Raw genomic sequence first — 22,895 nt, 5'->3', positions numbered from 1 at the left:
TGGGGGGGAATCAGTGGAAGGATCTTCCGGGCTGCTCGCATGAGTCCAAAGCAGGTTCCAGCTGTCTTCCTTGCTTGGGCTCTGAAGCTGAGATCTTGGTCAAGCCAGACGCCTAGGCTTTTAATTTCTTGTTTAGGTGTAGGGGGAGTGCCCATACTGGCTGGCCAGGTAAGAGTTTTTGGAAGTTTGTTGGAGTTACCTAGGAGCATGACTTCCGATTTATCTCCATTGAGTTTGAGCCTAGAATTGCCCATCCATATAGATATGTTGTGTAGGCAAGAGACTAGGTTCTCCATGGATTGATCGGCCTGGTTGATTGAGACGACTAATTGCGTGTCGTCGGCGTACATGACCACCTTTATGCCAAATGGGGAGGTGATGTCATCCAAAGGGGCCATGTAGACATTAAAAAGCGTGGGGCTCAGGGAGGAGCCCTGAGGAACTCCACAGTTGAGGGGGAGATATTTAGAATGACCGTGGCTATCGGCCACTCGGAAGGTCCTGTGTTCCAGAAATGACTTTAGCCATGCCAGAGCGGTGCCCGAGATGCCCGATTTTTGGAGGCGGTGGAGCAAGATGGTGTGATCCACCGTATCAAAGGCGGCGCTTAGGTACAGGAGGATCACTGCCACTGATCCCCCAGCGTCCAGAATGGATCTTGTCTCCTCTGTTACGGCCAGGAAGGCGGTGTCGGTCCCCTGTCCGGGTCTAAACCCTGTCTGCGAGTGGCGGAGGAAGTTATTGGTTTCTAGGAATGTTGAGAGCTGTTCATTAACAATCCTCTCTGTCACCTTGCTAATGCCTGGGAGGAGAGAGATAGGTCGGAAATTTGAAAGATCCTGAGGGTCTAGGTGGGGTTTCTTTATAAGAGCCTGAACTGTTGCACTTTTCCAGCTGGTAGGAACTATCCCACTGGAGAGGGAGGCATTTATCAACCTCGTGAGATGGGGGGAAATAGTGGGGACTACTAATTTGAGTTTGTTCATAGGGGCGGGGTCGTCTGGGGAGCCACTCTTCACTCGGTTGAGCGTATCTAGCAGTTTTTCTGTGGAGATGGAGAGGAAGGCATTCAGAGTTGGTGCGTCTGGGGTGACCCCGACAGGGAAGATAAGTGAGGGGTGGTAGGTGGGGAGGGTCGTGATGATTTTTTGTATTTTGGAAGAGAAAAACTCAGCAAGTTGAGTGCATCTGGTGCCGGTGAGATCAGTGGCCGGCTGTGGGTCGGGGATTTTCATGAGACTTTTTACTATGCGGTAGGTTTCCCTGGAGGAGTTGGAAGCAGCCATGATTTTTTCTTCATAGTAAGAGGCTTGTGTGGTTTTGATGAGAGTTTTATATTGTTTAATGGCCGATTTATAGATTTCTTTGTTGTTAAGATTCCAGTCTTTCCTCCAGGTCCGTTCCAATTTTTTGCATTTTTTCCGGAGGTCTCACAATTCCGAGGTGAACCAGGGGGATTTGTACGAGTTCCTCTTATTAGGGAGCTGTTTGACGGGAAGAACCGCGTCCAGAGACGTTTTAATCCAATCGCAAAATTGGATATCAGCTGGTGAGGGATCCGGGTTCAGGGTAGGGGCGGAGGCTATGAGCTGATGGGTCCAAGCGTCAGTGTTAAGTTTGTTCCAAGAGCGCGAGGGTGCTTGGGGTGGAGGACTGGGGCTGATGTGGCTGGTTATGGGGATTTTGAGTAAGATCAGGTGATGATCTGTCCAAGGAATAGGAAGGGGAGGGGCTGTGGAGAGTTCTTGGATGTTTGAGAAGACCGGGTCCAGGAGATTGCCCTTTTTGTGGGTGGGCAGGGAATTCTTCAGGGAGAGGTTGAGTGCGAAGAGATCTTCTTTGATGTCTCCCGCTGTGAGACTCTCTGGATCATCAAAGTGGATGTTGAGGTCTCCTAGTACTGTGAAGTTAGGCGATAGACAGGCCAGGGAGGTGGCAGTCTCTACAAGGGAATTGGGGAACTGTCCAAGTTGTCCCGGGGGTCTGTATATAAGTAGGCCCGACAGGGTTTTTTCCGGGGAGAGATGTAGAGAGAAGTGGACATTTTCACAGTTAAGGATTGGACTGTCCTTAAAATGACAAGTGATATGGGCTTTCGTGATTATTGCTAATCCGCCTCCTACTCCTTGCGATCGGTCCAAATGTTTGATGGTGTAGCCCGGAGGAAGGGCCTGGACTATGTCTGGATCAGATGCCGAGTTAATCCACGTTTCTGTGAGGAATAGCACTTCCATATCGAAGTTCTGAATAAGTAAGTTGATTTCGATGCTGTGCTTGGGGAGTGATCTGCAGTTGAGCAGGGCCATTTTGATTGTCTGTGCTTTAGGGGGTGGTTGCACAGTGGATTTAAATGCACAATGGTTGCATTTGTATTGATCAGGAGAGATGGAATGGAGACAGGGTTTGGGAGTGTTTATTGCCAGATTGCGAAGCGTGTCTGGCGAATAGATAATGGGGGAAGGAGTGGGAGAGACAGGGGGACTGGTCCCTGGGCACGTACTGGCGCGGACGGGCGCAGACGGGCTTACCTTTGGCGCGCCTTCGGCGCGCTAACAGCACGCCCGCTGCGCGTCCGGCCCTGGCACATTTTATAGAGGGAAGGAGAGGGGGCGTGGCCTCTTGCCGGTGGGCGTGGCCTCACGGCCCTCGCTGATGGCGGCAAGAAGTTGTTTGAGCCCCGTGGCAGCGTTTAGATTGGCTGCGCGGAGGTGTCGGCGATTGAGAGGAGGGGGAGTGCTCAAGTTAGGTGGTGCCACAGGTAAAAACACAATAATATTTCAAAGTACAATTTTTTAAAACGAGTGCTAATTCTCCCGGCTTCCGCCTCAGGAGCTTTGTCTGCCTTACTGCGAGCTTTTCGATCAGCGTGGTTTAAGTAGGGCGGGGGCGTGGCCTCTTTCCGGTGGGCGTGGCCTCATGGCCCTCGCTGATGGCGGCAAGAAGTTGTTTGAGCCCCGCGGCAGCGTTTAGATCGGCTGCGCGGAGGTGTCGGCGATTGAGAGGAGGGGGGAGTGCTCAAACTAGGTGGTGCCACAGGTAAAAACACAATAATATTTCAAAGTACAATTTTTTAAAACGAGTGCTAATTCTCCCGGCTTCCGCTTCAGGAGCTTTGTCTGCCTTACTGCGAGCTTTTCAATCAGAGCGGTTTAAGTAGGGCGGGGGGCGTGGCCTCTTGCCGGTGGGCATGGCCTCACGGCCCTCGCTGATGGCGGCAAGAAGTTGTTTGAGCCCCGCGGCAGCGTTTAGATCGGCTGCGTGAAGGTGTCGGTGATTGAGAGGAGGGGGGAGTGCTCAAGCTAGGTGGTGCCACAGGTAAAAACACAATAATATTTCAAAGTACAATTTTTTAAAACGAGTGCTAATTCTCCCGGCTTCCGCCTCAGGAGCTTTGTCTGCCTTACTGCGAGCTTTTCGATCAGCGCGGTTTAAGTAGGGCGGGGGGCGTGGCCTCTTGCCAGTGGGCGTGGCCTCACTGCCCTCGCTGATGGAGGCAAGAAGTTGTTTGAGCCCCGCGGCAGCGTTTAGATCGGCTGCGCGGAGGTGTCGGCGATTGAGAGGAGGGGGGGGAGTGCTCAAGCTAGGTGGTGCCACAGGTAAAAACACAATAATATTTCAAAGTACAATTTTTTAAAACGAGTGCTAATTCTCCCGGCTTCCGCCTCAGGAGCTTTGTCTGCCTTACTGCGAGCTTTTCGATCAGCGCGGTTTAAGTAGGGCGGGGGGCGTGGCCTCTTGCCGGTGGGCGTGGCCTCACGGCCCTCTCTGATGGCGGCAAGAAGTTGTTTGAGCCCCGCGGCAGCGTTTAGATCGGCTGCGCGGAGGTGTCGGCGATTGAGAGGAGGGGGAGTGCTCAAGCTAGGTGGTGCCACAGGTAAAAACACAATAATATTTCAAAGTACAATTTTTTAAAACGAGTGCTAATTCTCCCGGCTTCCGCCTCAGGAGCTTTGTCTGCCTTACCTTAACTTAAATAAGGCCCAAAGACATGTTTAATATTTCTTTTAATGCTTTATTGAAAGTATTTTGTGACAATCACTAATATTAAACAATGCAATGTGTGAATGTATCAAATCTACATTAGATTATAGTTATTGATGACTTTTGCGTAGCGAATAGGAATGCTAAATATATGTTGATATGCTGACCACCAGATAAAGCCAATAGACCCGGCAATTTTTATATTTTGGAGTCCTAACCCTTTGACAAAGCCTTTAGATCTTCTTTGCTTAAAATGACATCATTTATATTGTTACATGACATGGTCAGCCATGTGCATCCATGGGGGACATCTTACTTTATGCTAAAAAACAGAAATGCACTTAAGAAAAACCAAATGTTAAAAGTGATGTTAAAGTTAGATTTTGTAATATTATCTTACTTTACATTAGAAAAACAAAGAAATTCACTAAAAAACACAAAGGTTATAGGGACGTGATCATTAAGGGAAAAGGTAAAACATACAGTTAAACAAACAAAGCCACTGAAATCCACCAGTTATAGTTATTTCAAGTAACTATAACCAAGCCCCGAAGAAACTTTAACTTATACCCTCCACCATGCACATTGTTGTTATCAATCATGCCATTTCAGATGCTGCATTTATGTTAACAATGATGACATAGAACATGTCATGAATGATGTAATATGTATAGCCACACCAGGTAATATATATATGTATGTGTGTGTATATATATATATTACCTACTGGCGATAGCCAGTAGGTATATATAGTTAGGATTGTTTTCCATAGGGAAATCGCAACATTCTATTGGGAATAACTTTGGCGCCGGTTGAGGGATCTGCCTGTAATTTTCCTTAACTTTGCCTCGCTGCGCTCCGCTCCTTCTCTGAAAGTTTCGGGGGGATTCGTCAAGCGGGGGCCGAGATAAAAGGGGGGTCCCAAAACGTGTTTTCCCCATGTTAATTTCCATAGGGCGGTTGGACTCACTTTTAGCCCGAACGGCTGAATGGTTTTCCACCAAACTTGGCAAAATTGTAGGGACTGGTAGCCCGATGTGCCTTTGCTATGTCGCAAGATATGTGCTCCAGTGGATTTTGAGTAATTTAGGTTCAAAAAAATATATATATCTATAGCAGCTTACCCGTGAGCTTACCTGTACGCTTACGGTACGCTTACGGTACGCGTACCGTACACGCACGTACGCGCACGTACGCGTACCGTACGCGTACCTCTAGTGCGCGAGCTGCATTCTGATTGGCTGCCAATGTCTGTCAACACTCCAAAACAGAAACTGTTGGCAGCCATCTTGTGCCTCGGTAGACTGAGGCACAGGAAAGCAGAAAAACAAATGTGTAGAACTCAAAAAGGGGGCAGGGTAGAAGCACCCTGACCCCCTAGGCCTGCTCAGGGGGTCCCACAAGGACCCCCAAGGCAAACATTTTTTTTTTTTTGGAAGTCGCGGGGTACGCGTACCGTACGCGTACCGTACGCGCACGGTACGCGTACCCCGCGAAGTTTTTTTTTAAAAAAAAGTATTTTTTTTTTGCCTTGGGGGTCCTTGTGGGACCCCCTGAGCAGGCCTAGGGGGTCAGGGTGCTTCTACTCTGGCCCTTTTGTGAGTTTCACACCTTTGTTTCACTGCTTTCTTGTGCCTTGGTTCCAACAAGGCACAAGATGGCTGCCAACACTTCCTGGTTTTGAGTGTTGACAGACAGTGGCACCCAATCAGCATGCCTTCCCGAGAAAGCTGCATGGTCATTGGCTGTCAACACTTCTAACCAGGAGGTTTTGGCATCCATCTTGTGCTAGTGTTGACAGACAGTGACAGCCAATCAGCATGCCTTCCCGAGAAAGCTGCATGCTCATTGGCTGTCAACACTTCTAACCAGGAAGTGTTGGCTTCCATCTTGGGTCTTAGTAGACTGAGGCACAAGAAAGCAGAAAAACAAACGTGTAGAACACAAAAAGGGGGCAGGGTAGAAACACCCTGACCCCGTAGGGCTGCTCAGGTGGTCCCACTAGGATATTAATATATTTAAACGTTATCCGCTAATAGAATTAGCATTAAAAAAAACTTTGAAATTCACTGAAAAAACCATAGGTTTCAGGCCTTATATAGTTAGGAATTAGCATTTAAAAAACCTTTGAAATTCACTGAAAAAAACATAGGTTTCAGGCCTTATATAGTTAGGAATTAGCATTTAAAAAACCTTTGAAATTCACTGAAAAAACCATAGGTTTCAGGCCTTATATAGTTAGGAATTAGCATTTAAAAAAACCTTGCAAATTCACTGAAAAAAACATAGGTTTCAGGCCTTATATAGTTAAGAATTAGCATTTAAAAAACCTTGCAAATTCACTGAAAAAACCATAGGTTTCAGGCCTTATATAGTTAGGAATTAGCATTTAAAAAAGCTTGCAAATTCACTGAAAAAACCATAGGTTTCAGGCCTTATATAGTTAGGAATTAGCATTTAAAAAACCTTTGAAATTCACTGAAAAAACCATAGGTTTCAGGAGTTATATAGTTAGGAATTAGCTTTTACAAAACCTTTGAAATTCACTCAAAAAACAATAAGTTTTAGTGGTGTTATAGTTAGTTGGACATTTTACTCATACAAAACCATTGAAATTGCTCCTATATAGTTAGTTGTACTAACTATATTTCGCACACCCGCAATCCACTGCTGATGATGTCACATATTAGATCATTCATGACATGGTCAGTGACATCACTGATGACATCTCAAATGACATCACTGATGACATCATCCAGTGAATGTGGTTTGCTCCGTTATTTAAATATGCATTATATATATAGCAATTTGCATTGAAGAATGAGTGGATATATATATAAATAAATATTTGGATGGAGGATTTAGTAGCAGTGTAATTGACTGTTTACTTGACCAATTTATAATGTCTCACTAAATATAGTGGATAGTGACTAAACTGTGTGAATATCTGTATCACTTTGTCAGTTGTTGTGTAAACTGATTCTACAGTTGGTTACTAGCTATGTGAAAGTCTATATTAGTTATTGATTAGTTAACTGAGTATTTGTATGGGAGTGTGAAAGTGTGTGTGGTTCGGTGGGGGTGTGTGACTGTCCAAAGATGTGTGAATAGTTAATTCAGTAGATATATGAAGTTAAACCTACATGTTCTAACAGTTTGGGTGAGGGAATCTCTTTATGGGTGTGGTGATGAGCAAATATATTTCTCAAAGATACAGGTCCAACAAACTAGAAAAATAAAAGGCAGTGTATGTGTCAGTTGTTGTATATAAATAAGTATACATAAGACACAATGATTGTGTGAGTGACTGTTTGGATAACTGTATACTTGTAATAATGATTTTATAATTCACTAAGTATGACTTACTATCTAAATGAATAGAAGTAGTGGTGTTTGTATAAGTGTTTTGCTAAGTAAATATGTAAGTATGATCCATTGTTTGCATAAGTGAGTAGGATGACTTCATATGTGAATAGGATGCGTGCTGTTGTTTAATGTCGATATAGATGTATAAGTATTTTTGATAGTGTTCTATTGTTCATTGACAGCATGTATGAGTGAATCCATCGGTAAGTGATTAGATGTGTGTATACATCTATGAATCACTGAGTGGATTTTTAGATACTTGTATTGCTGTGACAATGGATTTAAATATGATACTCTGTATTTTACAAAGAGTGATGAAAAATTGTAATAGTGTATGAAAAGGTGTATGTGATTGTCACGTGGATGATGTCATCAGTGATGTCATCAGTGATGTCATTTGAGATGTCATCAGTGATGTTACTGACCATGTCATGAATGATCTAATATGTGACATGATCAGCAGTGGATTGTGAGTGGGTGTGTGAGTTACTATGTCTGTCTGTCACTGAGTGTTGGACTGCTTGAGTGGGCCTGTGAATTGATATGTGAGTGTCTGTGGGGGTCTGTGAGTGGGTGTGTGAGTGTCTGAGTGGGTATGTGAATGGGTATTTGAGTGTCTGAGTGGGTCTATGTGTAGGTGTTTGAGTGTGTGTGGTTCTGTGAGTGGGTGTGTGAGTTCCAGTGTGGGTCTTTCACTGGGTGTGTGATTGCCTGCATGGGCCTGTCAGTGGGTGTATGAGTGGCTGTGCGGGCCCGCCAGTGGATGTGTGTCTCTGTGGGTCTGTGAGTGGGTGTGTGAGTCTGTGAGTGGGTGTGTGAGTGTCTGGATCTGTGAGTGCATGTGTGTTTGTGTGGATCTGTGCTTGTGTGACTGGGTTTCTGAGTAGATGTGTGTGTGTTGGTGTGGGTGTGTGAGTGTGTGTGTGTGTGTGTGTGTGTGTGGATCTGTGAGTGTGTGACTGGGTTTCTGAGTGAGTGTGTGAGTGTCAGTATGAGTCTGTGAGTGGGTGTTTGAGATTGTGGATCTGTGAGTGGGTCTGTGAGTGTGCGAGTGGGTCTCTGAGTGGCTATGTGAGTCTGAGTGGGTGTGTGAATGGGTCTGAATGGCTGTGTGAATGGCTGTCAGGGTCTGTGAGTGGGTGTGAGGGTGCCTACATGGGTATGTGAGTGGCTTTGTCAATGCCTGTGTAGGTCTGTGAGTGGTTATGTGAGTGTCTGTGTGGGTCTATGAGTGGGTGTGTTTGCCTGAGTGGATTAATGAGTGGGTGTGAGTGCCTGTGTGGATCTGTGAGTAGATGTGTGAGCACCTACATGGGTATGTGAGTACCTGAATGGGTCTGGGAGTGGGTTTACATATGCTTGTGTGGACCTGTGAGTGGTGTGTGAGTGTCTGCGTGGGCCTGTGAGTGGGTGTTCAAGTGTCTGTCTGGGTCCATCGTGTGTGTGTGTCTCTGGGTCTATGTGTGGATGTGCGAGTGGCACTGTGAATGGGTGTGTTAGTCTGTGTTAGAAATGGAGGTCTCTAGTTGGCAAGGGTTTGCCCCTTGGTGCAAGTATGGACCCTTCTTCCATGTCAGGGTAAGGGAGTTACACTCCAAAAATAACCCCTGCTTACCTCCTAGGTAGCTTGGCACGAGCAGTCAGGCTTATCTCAGAAGCAGTGTGTAGAGCATTTGCACATAACCAAATACAGTGAAAGCACTACAAAAGGACACCACACCAGTTTCGAAAAATATCCAATATTTGTATATATCCAAAACAAGACCAACGATAAAAATCCAACACACAGTACATGAAAAATAAATACTTTGCAGAAATACTTCAAAAACACAGTTTGTACGAGTCTGTAGCTCCATCCGGGGCTACCTCGATGCTGAAAACAACAGAGTCTAACAGTTCCAGCCGACTGCGTCGGTACGGGCAAGCAAATGTGTGGACAGACTGGATAACAGTACCTTTCTCGTAGTGGTGGGCACGTTGGTGTGAGCTGATCGTGGCAACCGTCTCAGTTGCGTTACAAAATGGAAGCGGCCGAGGGTGCGGTGCCCTCTCCTTGCGGTGCAGGCAGCAGCTCGGTGATGATCATCCAGACAGCGTCAGTGAGACCAAGGCTTATGGTGCAGGGTGAGGCGGTGCTCGATGCGGTGCTGGTTGGTTGTGGTGCAAGCGACAGAGCTGGTTAGCGGGAGGCGGCATCGGTCGGCCCAGACTGCAGTGTGGGATGCGACGTTGCTTTGTGAAACTTAAGAGCGGTGCCACCAGCCACGATGTGATAATGGGTGTCGAAGTCAGAAGTAGTGACGGCGTCGGTGAGACCAGGATCGCAAAGTGAAGCAAGGCAGTGCGGAGTGCGGTGCCTGCAGGTCACTGTGCAAGCAGCGGCTTGGTGGAGGCGGTCATTGTCGTCGATAAGACCAGGGTTGCGGTGCAAGATGCGGAGGATGGTGTCTTCTATGGTGCCGTCAGGACACAGAGCCAGCGACGGAGGAGGTGATGGAGTCGGTTGCGTTTCCCTTCCCAGTGGCAACTGAAACAGTGGTTCCAGAAGCGGTACCCAGAGAATGGTGAAGTCTTTGCAGTCCCTGAGACTTCAGAACAGGAGGCAAGCTCTACTTCAAGCCCTTGGAGATACTCAGCACAAGTAAAGAAAGCTCAGTCCAATCATATCACTGCCCAAGGCAGAAGCAGCAACTGCAGGCTAAACTCAACAAAGCAACAACACAGCAAAGTGGCAGCACTGCTCATGGCAGCTCTTCCAGCTCTTCTTCTTGGCAGGTTCCTTGATTCCAGTGAGTTCTAAAGTTCTGGGGTCTGGTACCCAATATTTATACTCAGAATTCCTTTGTTCTCTCAGTCAGAGAGTGTCTGTGCTTAGCCAAACCAGTACTGTCCTCTCTGGCCCTGTTTTCTGGCAAGAGGTAGAGACAGCTTTGATCAAGGCAAACCAGGCCCATTCAGGTGCACGGAAATCTCCTTCCACTACTCTGAATGCAGCCCAGGTCTATTCAGTCCAGCCCTGACTCATTCAGAATCTCAGGAGCCACTGCAAATGCCCAGCCTCTGTCACTCCAAATCCAGACAACCAATACACAACCTAGCAGAGACACACAGGATGGCTAAAATGTTTACATTTCCCTATCTTGTCCCAATTGGAAGTTATGCTTATAAGATGTTATAAGGAAAACTCTCATTCTTTCCTATGGGACAGATAGCTTTGCAGAGGTGAAAACCAAAATACAATGTAACTCACCTCCAGGACATGTCACAGACACCAGTACATGTCCTACCTTTACCATACACAGCACCCTGCCCACAGGGGTACCATGGGCCTACCTTAGGGGTGACATATATGTATAAAAAGTGAGGGTTTGGGCCTGGCAAGTGGGTGTACTTGCCAGGTCGACATGGCAGTTACAAACTGTGTGCAGACCCTGCAGTGGCAGGCCTGAGATAACTTTTCAGGGCTACTCATGTGGGTGGCACAATCAGTGCTGCAGGCCCACTAGTAGCATTTCATTTACAGACCCTGGCACACTCAGTGCACTTTACATGGGGCTTACCAGTAAATCAAATATGCCAATCACTGAAATACCAATCCATAATAATTTACAACAGGAGCGCTTGCACTTTAACACTGAACAGCCGTGATAAAGCACACAGAGACACTAAACCAGCGAAAACAGAGTCAAAAGCGGGAGGTCAGAAAGCAAAAAGATTGGGGAAACACAACAAGAGATGCCAAGTCTAACAGTGTGTCTGAGTGGGTGTGTGAGTGTCTGTGGGTCTATGAGTGCATGTGTGGATCTGTGAGTGTGTGACTGGGTTTCTGAGTGTGTATGTGTGGGTGTGTGGATCTATGAGTGTTTGACTGGGTTTCTGAGTGGGTATGTGAGTGTCAGGATGGGTCTGTGAGTGGGTGTTTAAGTGTGTGGATCTGTGAGTGGGTCTCTGAGTGTCTATGTGGGTCTGAGTGGGTGTGTGAGTGTCGGAGTGGGTTTGTGAATGGCTTTGTGAGTGGCAGTCAAGGTCTGTGAGTGGGTGTGAGAGTGCCTACATAGATATATGAGTGGCAGTGTCAATGCCTGTGTAGGTCTGTGGGTGGGTGTATGAATGTCTGTGTGGGTCTGTGAGTGGATATGTGTGTCAGAGTGGATTAATGAGTCGGTGTGAGTGGCTGTGTGGGTCTGTGAGTGGGTGTATGAGCACCTACATGGGTATGAGTTCCTGAATGGGTCTGGGAGTGGGTATGCCAATGGTTGTGCAGGTCTGTGATTGGGTGTGTGACTGTCTGTGTGGGTCTGTGAGTGGGTGTGTGAGTGTCTGTGTGGGTATGTGAGTGGGTGTCTGAATGTCTGTATGGGTCTATGAGTGGGTGGGTGAATGCCTGTGTGGATCTGTGAGTGGGTGTGTGGGTGTCTGTGTGGACCTATGAGTAGGTCTGTGAGTAAGAATGGGTCTGTGAGTGAGTCAGAGAGTTCCTGTGAAGGTCTGCCACTGGGTGTGTGAATGCCTGCATGGCCTGTCACAGTGTGTGAGTGGCTGTGTGAGTCTCTGCATGGGTCTGTTAGTGCCTGTGTGTCTGTGAGTGGGTGTGTGCGTGTCTGTAAGGTTCTATTAGTGGGTGTGTGTCTGTGAGTGGCACTGACATTGGGTGTCTGAGTTGATGTGTGAATGTGTGGGCCTGTGGATGACTTGTGGATCTGTGAGTGGGTTCGAGAGTAGGTGTGTGAGTTCCTGTGTGGTTCTGCCACTGGCTGTGTGACTGGCTGAGTAGGTCTGTGAATGGGTGTTTGAGTGTCTGTGTGTCTGTTGAGGGTCTGTGAGTAGGTATGTGAGTATCTGAGTGGGTATGTGAGTGGGTGTGTGAGTGTCTGAGTACATCTGTGTGTGGGTATCAGTTTGTGTGGTTCTGTGAGTAGATGTGTGTGTGTTCCCGTATGGGTCTGTCACTAGGTGTGTGATTGCCTGCATGGGCCTGAAAGTGGGTATGTGAATGGCTGTGTGAGTCTCTGAATGGGTCTGTTAGTGCCTGTATGGGTCTTAGAGTGGGTGGGCAAGTGTCTGTGTGGGTCTATCAGTGGGTTTGTGGGTCTGTGAGTAGGTGTGTGAGTGGCACTGTGAGTGTCTGTGGGTGTGTGAGCACATGTGTGTTTGTGTGGATCTGTTAGTGTGTGACTGAGTTTCTGAGTCGGTGTGTGTGTCGGTATGGGTCTGTGAGTGGGTGTTTGAGTGTGTGGATCTCTGAGTGGGTCTTCTAGTCATAATGTGAGTGTCTATGTGGGTTTGTGAGTGTCTGAGTCGGTCTGTGAATGGCTGTGTGAGTGGCTGTCAGGGTCTGTGAGTGGGTGTGAGAGTGCTTACATGGGTATGTGAGTGAATATGTAGGTCTGTGAATGGGTGTGTGTGTGTCTGAGTGGGATAATGAGTGGGTATGAGTACATGTTTGGGTCTTTGAGTAGGTATGTGAGTGTGGAGTGAGGACTCAATCACCCCTAGGGCAAACATTTTGGAGACCTCCTCCTTAATGTAGGCCCTGACCTGGTCAGTCACTCTGTAAGTCTTGTGCTTGACAGGAGGACTGTCTCCGGTGTCCACATCATGGACGTACCACTCAGTGACACCAGTCACCAGGGAAAACAAATCAGAAAATTGCCCTAACAACTGGTGACAATCTCTCTGCTGCTCAGGGGGCAGTTTGGTGAAGAGGATCACACCCTCCACTGACCCATCCTTCTCTCCTGCACACAGGAGGTCAGTAAGAGGCTCACTTTCCTCCTCCATCCCAGCATCTGTGGCAAGAAGCATGCCCACTTGAGACCTTTCAAAGTGGGGCTTCAGGCGATTCACATGCAGGACCTGCAAGGGGTTCCTGGGAGACTGAAAGTCCACCAAGTAGGTAACTGGACTTTTGCGCTCCACCACCTCAAAGGGATCGGTCCACTTATCTTGGAGCACACTAGGCTCCACTGGGGCCAGTACCCAAACCTTCTGACCAGATTGAAACTCCACCAGAGTGGTGTTCTGGTCGTGCCAGCATTTCATTTCCTCCTGGCTGGCTTCCAGATTTGCCTAAGCAATTTTTCTGAAACACCAAGTCTGGTTCCTGAAGGCCAAGAATACATCTTGGGGAGGTTTCCTGGGAGATTGCTCCCAGCCTTCCGTGACCAGACTCAGAGGCCCTCTTACCGGATGGTCATAGAGCAGTTCAAAGGGACTGAACCCTAAGAACTTCTATGGCACCTCACGGTAGGCAAACAACAAGCATGGCAAGAGGACATCCCACTTACTCCTCAGGGGCTCCTCTAGGCCCAAGTAATCCTGCATAGATGGCCGCCTGGTAGGAGCTCTAGTCCGGAGCTCCTAGTGCTGGAGATCCCCGTCTTGGAATTATCCCTGCTAGCACCCATCGCTAGTGAGAAAAACAAGTAACTGGATTGAGAGTAACTGGATGGAACCTGAAAGTGACGGGTTTAACGTGTTTGGAGTAACACACGTACCTGAAGCACTGGGATTCACCGGATCATCATCATCGGCGGAGCCCTGGACTCTGGGGGTGGTCGCGGTCAGTAGCGGATCTTCGGCGGCGGGCTGGAGCCCGCCGTGTTTCCCTGCCGCGGCTGCTGTGATCGCCGGCACCTGTGGACCGTTCCTCTCCGTGGCCCCGGAGGGGGAGTGCGAGTCTGCCCGGACGAGTGCAAGCCTGACCTGACTGCCCGCTTGCCGTGGCTGCTGGCTACAAGTGGTCGCTCAGCCCGCACCGGGATGTATGCCGGTGAACGGAGCCCCTGATCAGTGGCGGGGGGCTACGGTGCGTCCTGGAAGAACTGGGCGGCGGATCAGCTGCATCGCGGCTTCAGCGGCTGACGGGGTGTGCGAGCCTGCCCTGACTGCCTGCCGGTCGTGGCTGCTGGTCACAGGCTGTCGCGCGGCCTGCACCGGGATCTGTATCGGTGGACGGCGGCGGAGCCCGTGAGCGGGGGCGGTGGAGCTGCAGTGCGTCCTGAGAGGGGGAGGCGGCGGATCAGCTGCATCGCGGCTTCGGCAGCCCCCAGGAAGACCGTGCTGCGTTCGGACCCGGAGAGAAGTCGCCGCGTGGCCCCGCCCCCAGGAAGGGCACCAAAACAAAGCAAAACAACGCGGAGAGCAATACAATCGTCGAGCACTCATTAACATTTAAGAAGATTCACTTCTTTTGAAACCTACAACTGAAAAGAGGATTCTTACAGCGACAACGTGGAAAAAGGACGTTCTGAAGCTAGTAGATTAACAATCTGGTACAAAAACGACCCCAGGACTATGGCAAGGTATTGTGCATTTTTAATTGGCATTTTTGCACCTTTTTGAAGCCGGTTTTACGTGACTAAACTTTGGTGATTCTCTGCCCAAAATGGCGTGGGCCATAAAACTGCAGCATTTACTCTCCATCTCCCTGTCTTCCCCAGATAACAGATCTTTTCACCCAAAATGGCTGGGGTCATAAACCAGCAACAACAAATTGCCAGACCCTCACAAAGCTAATCTATTAGCACTGCCTTCCCCTGGCCCTCCAAAATAGACATAGGACTCGCCTCTCCCTACCCTCCTAGTAAGATAGAAAAAGGACCTCCCCGAAACTTGGATGCATCCCTGATTTCAGGACATAAGAACAAACATAGGACTACTTTATTCTGTGCTACCTCTCTATCCTGGCAGCCATCTTAACCATGGCTAACGAAGCGGCCATCTTAGGCTAGTCAAATCCTCTACCCCCATGCACACTTCCTAACTCCCTCTCCCACTCCCACTCCTCTCCCGCGCACACCATAGCTATTGCTTACGCCCACCCTCACATCCCCCTCGCATGCCTCTTCCCCTTTTGTCCAACATGGAACTCACGGGCAAACACACATATAAAATTAACTACCCCCCAGAGCTCTCCAACAAAAACGCAAAACATTTTAAGCAAAACTTCTTAAAGTCCCACCCTGAAACGCCCTTCCTAGACACCTACTACTCCCCCATCAATGGAGCCAAGAGCACCGATATCATTCTCTACACTGCACGCAGAGCACAATGGAGAAAAACATTCCTCACCCTGCTCACCATATCGACCACCAGGAAAACTGCTCATGGCATTACACTCTCCACCACACCATCCCAACTTTACCCAGCTAAAGCATCCATCACTATCTACAATAACGGTACTATCTTAATTCAATCCACAGACAGAAACCTCGACCTATTTGACAACCTGTTCCCCACTTTCACAGAACACATCTCCAACGCTCAGATCCCACACCACCTGGCCCCCAATTCCAACACCCCCGACCTCCCAGCACCTCCTACCACTAACACGCACCTCCTTCCTTCCTCCAGTACTCTACTCTATCACCTCCCGGCTACTGACACATCACAGTACTCTATCCCAATCGCGACTCTCCCCTCCCCTCCGCCACCAACACCCCCACCCCCTCTACCCCTCTCCCACCGAACCAGCACCCCATTGTTCCGACTAGCTTCCCAGAACAACAAACCTCACCTGACAGCACCCAACGCAACATGACTCTCTCCCAACCCATCACCCCTCTCACTCTTTTCACTCCCGCCACTCCTAGCCCTCACTCTTCCCTCAACCTCTCCCCCCCCACTCTCTGTATTCCCACCACTCCTAGCCCTCTCCCCCCCTCAACCTCTCCCCCCCACTCTCACTCCCTTCTACCACGCTGTCACCCCCGCAACATCCAGCCTCCAAACGTCCCGCAATTACCTCACTCCCCCTATCATCTATTCCCTGCCCAATAACACCAACACCACCACTAATCCTCTCTCACTCACCCCCTCACTCACCCCCCCTACATCCACACCTACCCGAACAGCAACACACTCACTAACACTCCCAACTCCAACTCCATCCACCTCACAAGCACCCCCTCCCCTCACCCCCCGTCTCCGGTAACACAGACACTAGCTCTCCATCAATCCCCACCCCCAACACCGTACCCAACCCCACGCTGGACACTATCATGTCCACCCTCCTCCAATTGAGAGAAGAACTCCACACCCTCAGAGAATTTCTCTTCACACGCCCCAGACACCCCCTTCCCACCTCTACTTCCCGACCTAACAACCTAGCCCCCTCACACCGCTCTCGACCTAACAACCTAGCCCCCTCATACCCTACGCACCCCCCACAGTGGACCACTATCCCCTCTCGCAACACCTCCAACCGCCCGCGACGCACCGTCAGGTCTCTGTCGGACCTCGACATACTCACCCTACTCCGCACATATGTCTTGGCTCGCCAAAACCCCATAGCCACCACACACCTGTCCATTCCTACGATCCTCTCTAACCCTCTTAGGCACCCCACGCATAACAACAGAGGCTCTGTCCCCAACAACCTCACTAAAGTCCCCTTCACTCAAGATCACCCACCCACCCTCTGCACCCCCAAACTCAAATGCACACTTCTCAACTGTAGATTGGCCCAAAGACACTCCTCGGAGGTCGCTGATCTCATCATCTCTCTGAACCTTGACCTAGCCATCCTAACTGAAACATGGTTAACTGAATCCTCTACTCCTATCATGGATATCCTAGTCCCCCCCAACTACTGCATCATTAGACTTGACAGACCCAGGAAGACGGGCGGTGGAATTGCATGCATTTACAAGAGCAACCTTGCAATTATTAAAGTCTCCGCCCCGTCTCTTACCTCCTGTGAATACTTCTGCCTTGATGTCATCAGTGAAAACAAACCTGTTTGTTCACTACACATCATCTACCACCCACCTGGGGACAACCTCACCTTCTCCCAACAACTCATGGACATAATCTCAATCAACTCAGGACGGCAAAACACACAAATTTACCTTGGAGACTACAATCTTCACTGGAATGATAGTAGTGACGCAGTGGTCAATAGCCTCAAAAACTACCTTAGCGCCTCTGACCTCACCCAAATTTGCAACAGCCCGACCCATGACAAAGGCTCTATCCTCGACCTCATCATCTCCAAAGAAGGCACTTTTCAACTTGATTCAATCCAACCCTGTGACTGGTCAGATCACCATACTGTCACCTTCTACATTAACGAAAAAGTTAAACGGATCCCGGTCCAATCCTCCAAGCCCAAAGTTTGGAAAAGAGACTTGAAGAAACTCAAGCCAAACTCCGCACCCCCTAACAGCTGCAATCTCCTACTTCCCCCTTCCGACGTTACTGACGTTCAGTGCTTAACTGACCAATATCTCAACGCTATGACCTCATTAATCAATGAGGCTGCACCGATGCAACTGAAAAGAGACACCACCAAGATCTCTAACCCTTGGTACGACGGGAGACTCAATGAAGACAGACGGGCCATGCGAATGGCAGAGCGCACCTGGAGATCTGTTCCCTCGGCACAGCACCTAAAAATTCTGAAGAGAAAGAGAAACGCATACTTCAGAAAAATAAAACGCTCAAAATCAGATTTCTTCAGACTCCAGCTCGACCAAGCAAAAAAAGTCCAAGAAAATTGTTCGAGCTAATTCGATCCCAATCCAAGGAACAACCCCAAGCAGTCGACACTATGGGCAATGCACCTTCCTGTGAAGATTTCTCTGCTTTCTTTAAACAAAAAACGGACAACATAAGGAGCGATCTCCTCATTGACGCAAACCTCTACTCCAAAGACCACTGCATAACACCCAATGAACCTAAAAACAATGTGACATGGTCATCCTTTGACACGTACTCTGAAGAAGAAATTGACAATCTACTCAGCACCCTGAAACCATCCAATCACCTCAGTGACCCTCTTCCCGCTAACGCTGTAAAAGACTTCACCCCGTTGATCCTCCCACTCTGGACTAAAATTATCAATAGCTTACTTCAGCAAGGAATCATACCTGACTCCCTCAAAGTTGGACAAGTTACACCTTTACTAAAGAAACCAACAGCAGACCCTACTGATCTAAACAACTACCGCCCTATCACCAACATTCCCACACTTGCCAAACTGTTGGAAAAATGCGTTCAACTACAATTGACAAAGCACATAGAACAGTTTGATCTCCTCAACCCTCATCAATCAGGCTTCAGAGCAGGGCATAGTACCGAAACGGCTATGACTCACATAATTGACGATGCCCTCCAAATCTTAGATCACAATGACTCCTGCCTCCTTATCCTTCTTGATCTCTCTTCGGCATTCGACACTGTGAAACACGAGAACCTACTCGAACTTTTAAAGACAAGAATGGGCCTCTCAGGGACTGTTCTTCAGTGGTTCACCTCATTTCTTCACAACAGATCTCAGAAATTCAAGAGCAACAACTTGATGTCCTCCCCAGTACCTGTATCATTAGGTGTACCTCAAGGATCCTGCCTATCCCCTACTTTGTTCAACTTAGTTATGGAACCTCTCACCACCTTACTACAAGCATCCAATGTACACTTCCACATGTACGCCGATGACACTCAACTGTATCTCAAACTACAATCCCCCAAAGACATCATGCGTCTGAACTCAACGATCAGAAGCACCCAATCATGGCTGGCCGATAACCACCTCAAACTCAATGCTATGAAAACTGAGTTCCTTCTGATCTCACCTCCCGCGAAAATCTCTACCACTCAAACTTGGCTTAAACACCTAACTGCACTCAATGTCCAGCCGACCATCGTGGACTCAGCAAAATCTCTAGGCATAACACTGGACGTCAATCTCAACATGCAACAGCATATCAGCAAGGCAACTAAGGGAGCAAACTTCCACATAAATACCTTGAGGAAACTTAAACCCTTCCTCCCAGCCAAAGACTTCCAAACTGCAGTACAAGCGCTAATCATCCCTCGCATAGACTACGGTAGCATCGCCCTCTGCGGCCTCCCCCTAACTACAACTGCACCCCTGAGAGCCTCACTAAACGCGGCAGCGAGACTCATCACTGGATCAAAAAAACATTCACATATCTCCCCTGACTTCAAATCCCTGAACTGCCTGCCTTTTGAAGCCAGAATACATCTGAAAATTGCCTGCTTGACACACAAGGCTATACACCTGAACTCACCCAGCTACCTCACTCAGAAGCTGACAATTTCAGGCGGCTCGAGATCCACCAGAAGCACAAAGAATCTTCTGCTGAAACCTCGAAGATTCCGGAAGGAAAGAACTTACAAACGCTCCTTCTCAGGAATGGCGCCTAGGATCTGGAACTCACTTCCTCCTCAAACCAGGCTCATCCCCTCCACTTTTCTTTTTAAGAAAGAAGTTAAAGCTATCCTCATGGCTAAATACACCTGAACTGCCACCCTTGATCTTTAAGACTCTGCGTCGATATGTACTCTTGCTTGATCCATTTGCACAGCTGTTTTTACCTGTATTACCGACCTTACCCGATTATTATTACTTCCTCCTATCTGTATTTTATGCTCCCTCGTGTACCCACCCTCCCTTGCCTATGTAAAGCGTTCTGTTATCTGCAAAGAACTTGTTCGCCCTATATAAAACTTTCAAAATAAATATTCATGCCCTTCAAGGTCCGGTTGAACCTTTCAATCAGACCATTTCTTTGGGGGTGGTAAGGAGTGGTGAACTTATAAGTTACCCCACACTCCCTCTACAGAGACTTCATGTACTGGGATATTAAATTGGTCCCCCTGTCAGACACTGCCTCTCTGGGGAACCCCACGTGGGAGAAAATCCCCATCAGTGCACGTCCCACCACGGGGGCTGTCACCATCCTGAGTGGGATGGCTTCAGGGTGCCGGGTGGCATGGTCCACCAGGACCAGGATAAACCTGTTGCCCATGGCTATCCTGGGATCCAGAGGCCCCACAATGTCAATGCCCACTCGCTCGAATGGGGTACTAACAACTGGAAAGGTTTGGAGTGGGGCCTTTATCTTCCCCCCACAGTCTCACATGTCCTGCAATGATTGTCTGAACTCTTGCGCATCTGGGGCCAGTAAAAGTGGGTGACCAGCCTTTCAAATGTCTTGGTCTGCCCCAGATGTCCTGGCAATGGAATGTCATGAGCCAACCCCAGTAGGAAGGCTCTAAAGCATGCAGGCACCACCAGCACACTGGCTGACCCCAGATCAGCAGCCTTAGGCTCGCTATACAGGAGACCATTCTCCCAATAAATCAGATGTGAACAAGACTGGTCACCTGCTGCCTGGGCTGCAGCCTGTTGTCGCATACCCTCAAGAGAAGGGCAAACTCTTTGCTGCTCACAAAATTCCTCCCTGGTGGGTCCTCCTCCCTGCTGCCAATGGGTCAGCTCAGGCAGGTCCCCCAGGTTGACACTCTGCTCCCCGAATCGCTCCAGGGCATCCCCCTTGGGGTCTGCTCCTTCCTGGGCCGTGGGAACCAAGGGGGCCAGCTTCCCGCACCCCCTGCCCTTTCTCTCCAAGGCAGGGATCTGGGCCATACTCTCAGTTCCCAGATCCTTATCAACACCCTCATTGGCTGCCATGGACCTCGTGGTAGCACACGCCCACTCAGGCAGACCCAACATTTGCAAGTGAGGTCTACTCTCCACCGTAGCCCACGGGGAGTTCTCTAAATTATTGCCCAACAGACAGTCTACAGGCATGGCGGGCCTCACAGCCACCTGAAGAGTTCCTGAGACCCCCCCACTCAAAGGGAACCTGAGCCACCTCACATTGGCTCTCTGAGTTGTCTGCTGACACTACAGGGTAGAATGCACGAGGGACAACCTGTTCCTTGGACACCAACCGGGAGCTGACAGCAGTTACAATAGCTCCTGTGTCCCTTAGAGCCTCCACTCTATGTCCATTAATGGTCACCCACTGCTTGTATTTCTTAGTGTTTTCAGGCAATGCAGGTGTAGGGACCATCTCAAAGTCTCCTTAGGAAACAAGGGTCAATTCTACGGGGTCCCACCCCTCTGGGGAACCCATCTCTTCCTCCCCCAGGGCTACACTAGCAAGCTGGTGGGGTGGTGCACGGGTTGGTGCAGGGTGGTCCCTCAGGGGACACTGGGGATCAAAATACCGGTGGCCTGCTTGGTCACACTTATAGCAAGTAAGGGCCCCCCACTGAACAGGCCTGTCAGGGGCATTGCCCTCTGTTCTTGGGGAGGATGGGACACCACTGCTTGGTTCCCTTGGGGATTACTTTGGGGCCCTCTTGGAAACTCCCTTGGTTTAGCCCTGTCCCCCCCACTTCTCTGCTGGGGACCCTGCCCACCTTTGGCGAAGTCTCCCATTGGACCCTTGCGAACCCGGGTGCGAACCCAGCGGTCCGCCTCCTCAGCAAGCTTCCTAGGGTTAGTTAGCTTGCAATCATTCAGGTGCTGGCGTAGCTTGGGAAACAGTTACTAGATAAATGCTCCCAAGCAATTAAATCATACAGTTGCTCAAACGTTTCTACTTTGCTACCTTTTACCCAGCGCTCCATTGCTCTGCAAAAAAAGGACACATATTCAACCCACGTGGTACCCTCTAACTTCTTGCAGGTCCTAAACCTCTGTCTGTACATCTCAGGGGTTAAACAATAGCGGGCCATCAAAGCTTCCTTCATGTGGGCATAAACCATTCTACTTTCCTGGTGCAGGTCCAACAAGGTATCCCTCCCCTCACTTACAAATCGCCCCCAGAACCCAGCTCCCCAATCCTTCTTAGGGACCCAGTGGGACACCATGGCTAATTCATATGCTGCAAACCACTGTCCAATATCTTCACTCTTGTGAAAATCCTTAATAACTTCTTTGTGTATATACACTCTACTCTCAGTATGCACTGCAGGTATGCTGTCACCAGAGGGGGAAATTTCTACACTCTTTGCCTTAATCGCCAACTCCCTCAATACTCTCTCATGTTCAAATTTCATCTTCATTATCTCAACCTCTAACTTCTTGTTCTCTAGGTCCTTCTGACCCTCCATCTTGAGCTTTGCCATCTCCATGTTATGCCGCCTATCTCTCTCCCTGTCCTCCATCTCTTCTGGAGACAGGCCCTTTGAGAACACACTAGTGCCCGGGCTGGAAAGTGCTTTACTACCTACCAAATCTACTACTTCCACCTGCTGCTCTCCTGTATTCTCACCCTCCTCCCCAGGCTCACCCACATTCTTAGAGTCATCCCTGGCTTCTAGCCAGGCCTTCAGGGCTTTATAAAACTCCTTCCTCTTAGTGAGGCCTGTGATAGGGACTGTGAATCTTTTGCAAAAATACTTGAGCTGCTTGGCATCTATTCTCTCTTCCTCCCAGGAGAGATCCTCCGAGGCATTGGATCTGGGCTTGCGCATTGTAGAAATAACTAGCGTTATCAATAAAAAATAGAAAAAATATCTGTGATTGCGTTATGGTCTGCACTCACTAGTAGTGTACACTATATTTACTGTATGCGATCACAAAAGCAAGTCCAGATCCTCATCGCTGACCAGCAATGTTAGAAATGGGATCTCTAGTTGGCAGTGGCTGGCCACAGTCCAAGTAGGGACCCTTCTTCCTAAGCCAGAGTATGGGTGCTACACCCTTTGATAACCCCTGCTCAACCCTGTGGTAACGTAGCACGAGCAGCTAGGCTTATCTCAGAGGCAGTGTGTAAAGCATTTAT

This window comes from Lissotriton helveticus, chromosome 4_1, assembly GCF_964261635.1.
Source record: "Lissotriton helveticus chromosome 4_1, aLisHel1.1, whole genome shotgun sequence".
In the NCBI taxonomy this organism is placed as follows: domain Eukaryota; kingdom Metazoa; phylum Chordata; class Amphibia; order Caudata; family Salamandridae; genus Lissotriton; species Lissotriton helveticus.
This window is presented reverse-complemented; position numbering follows the sequence as displayed.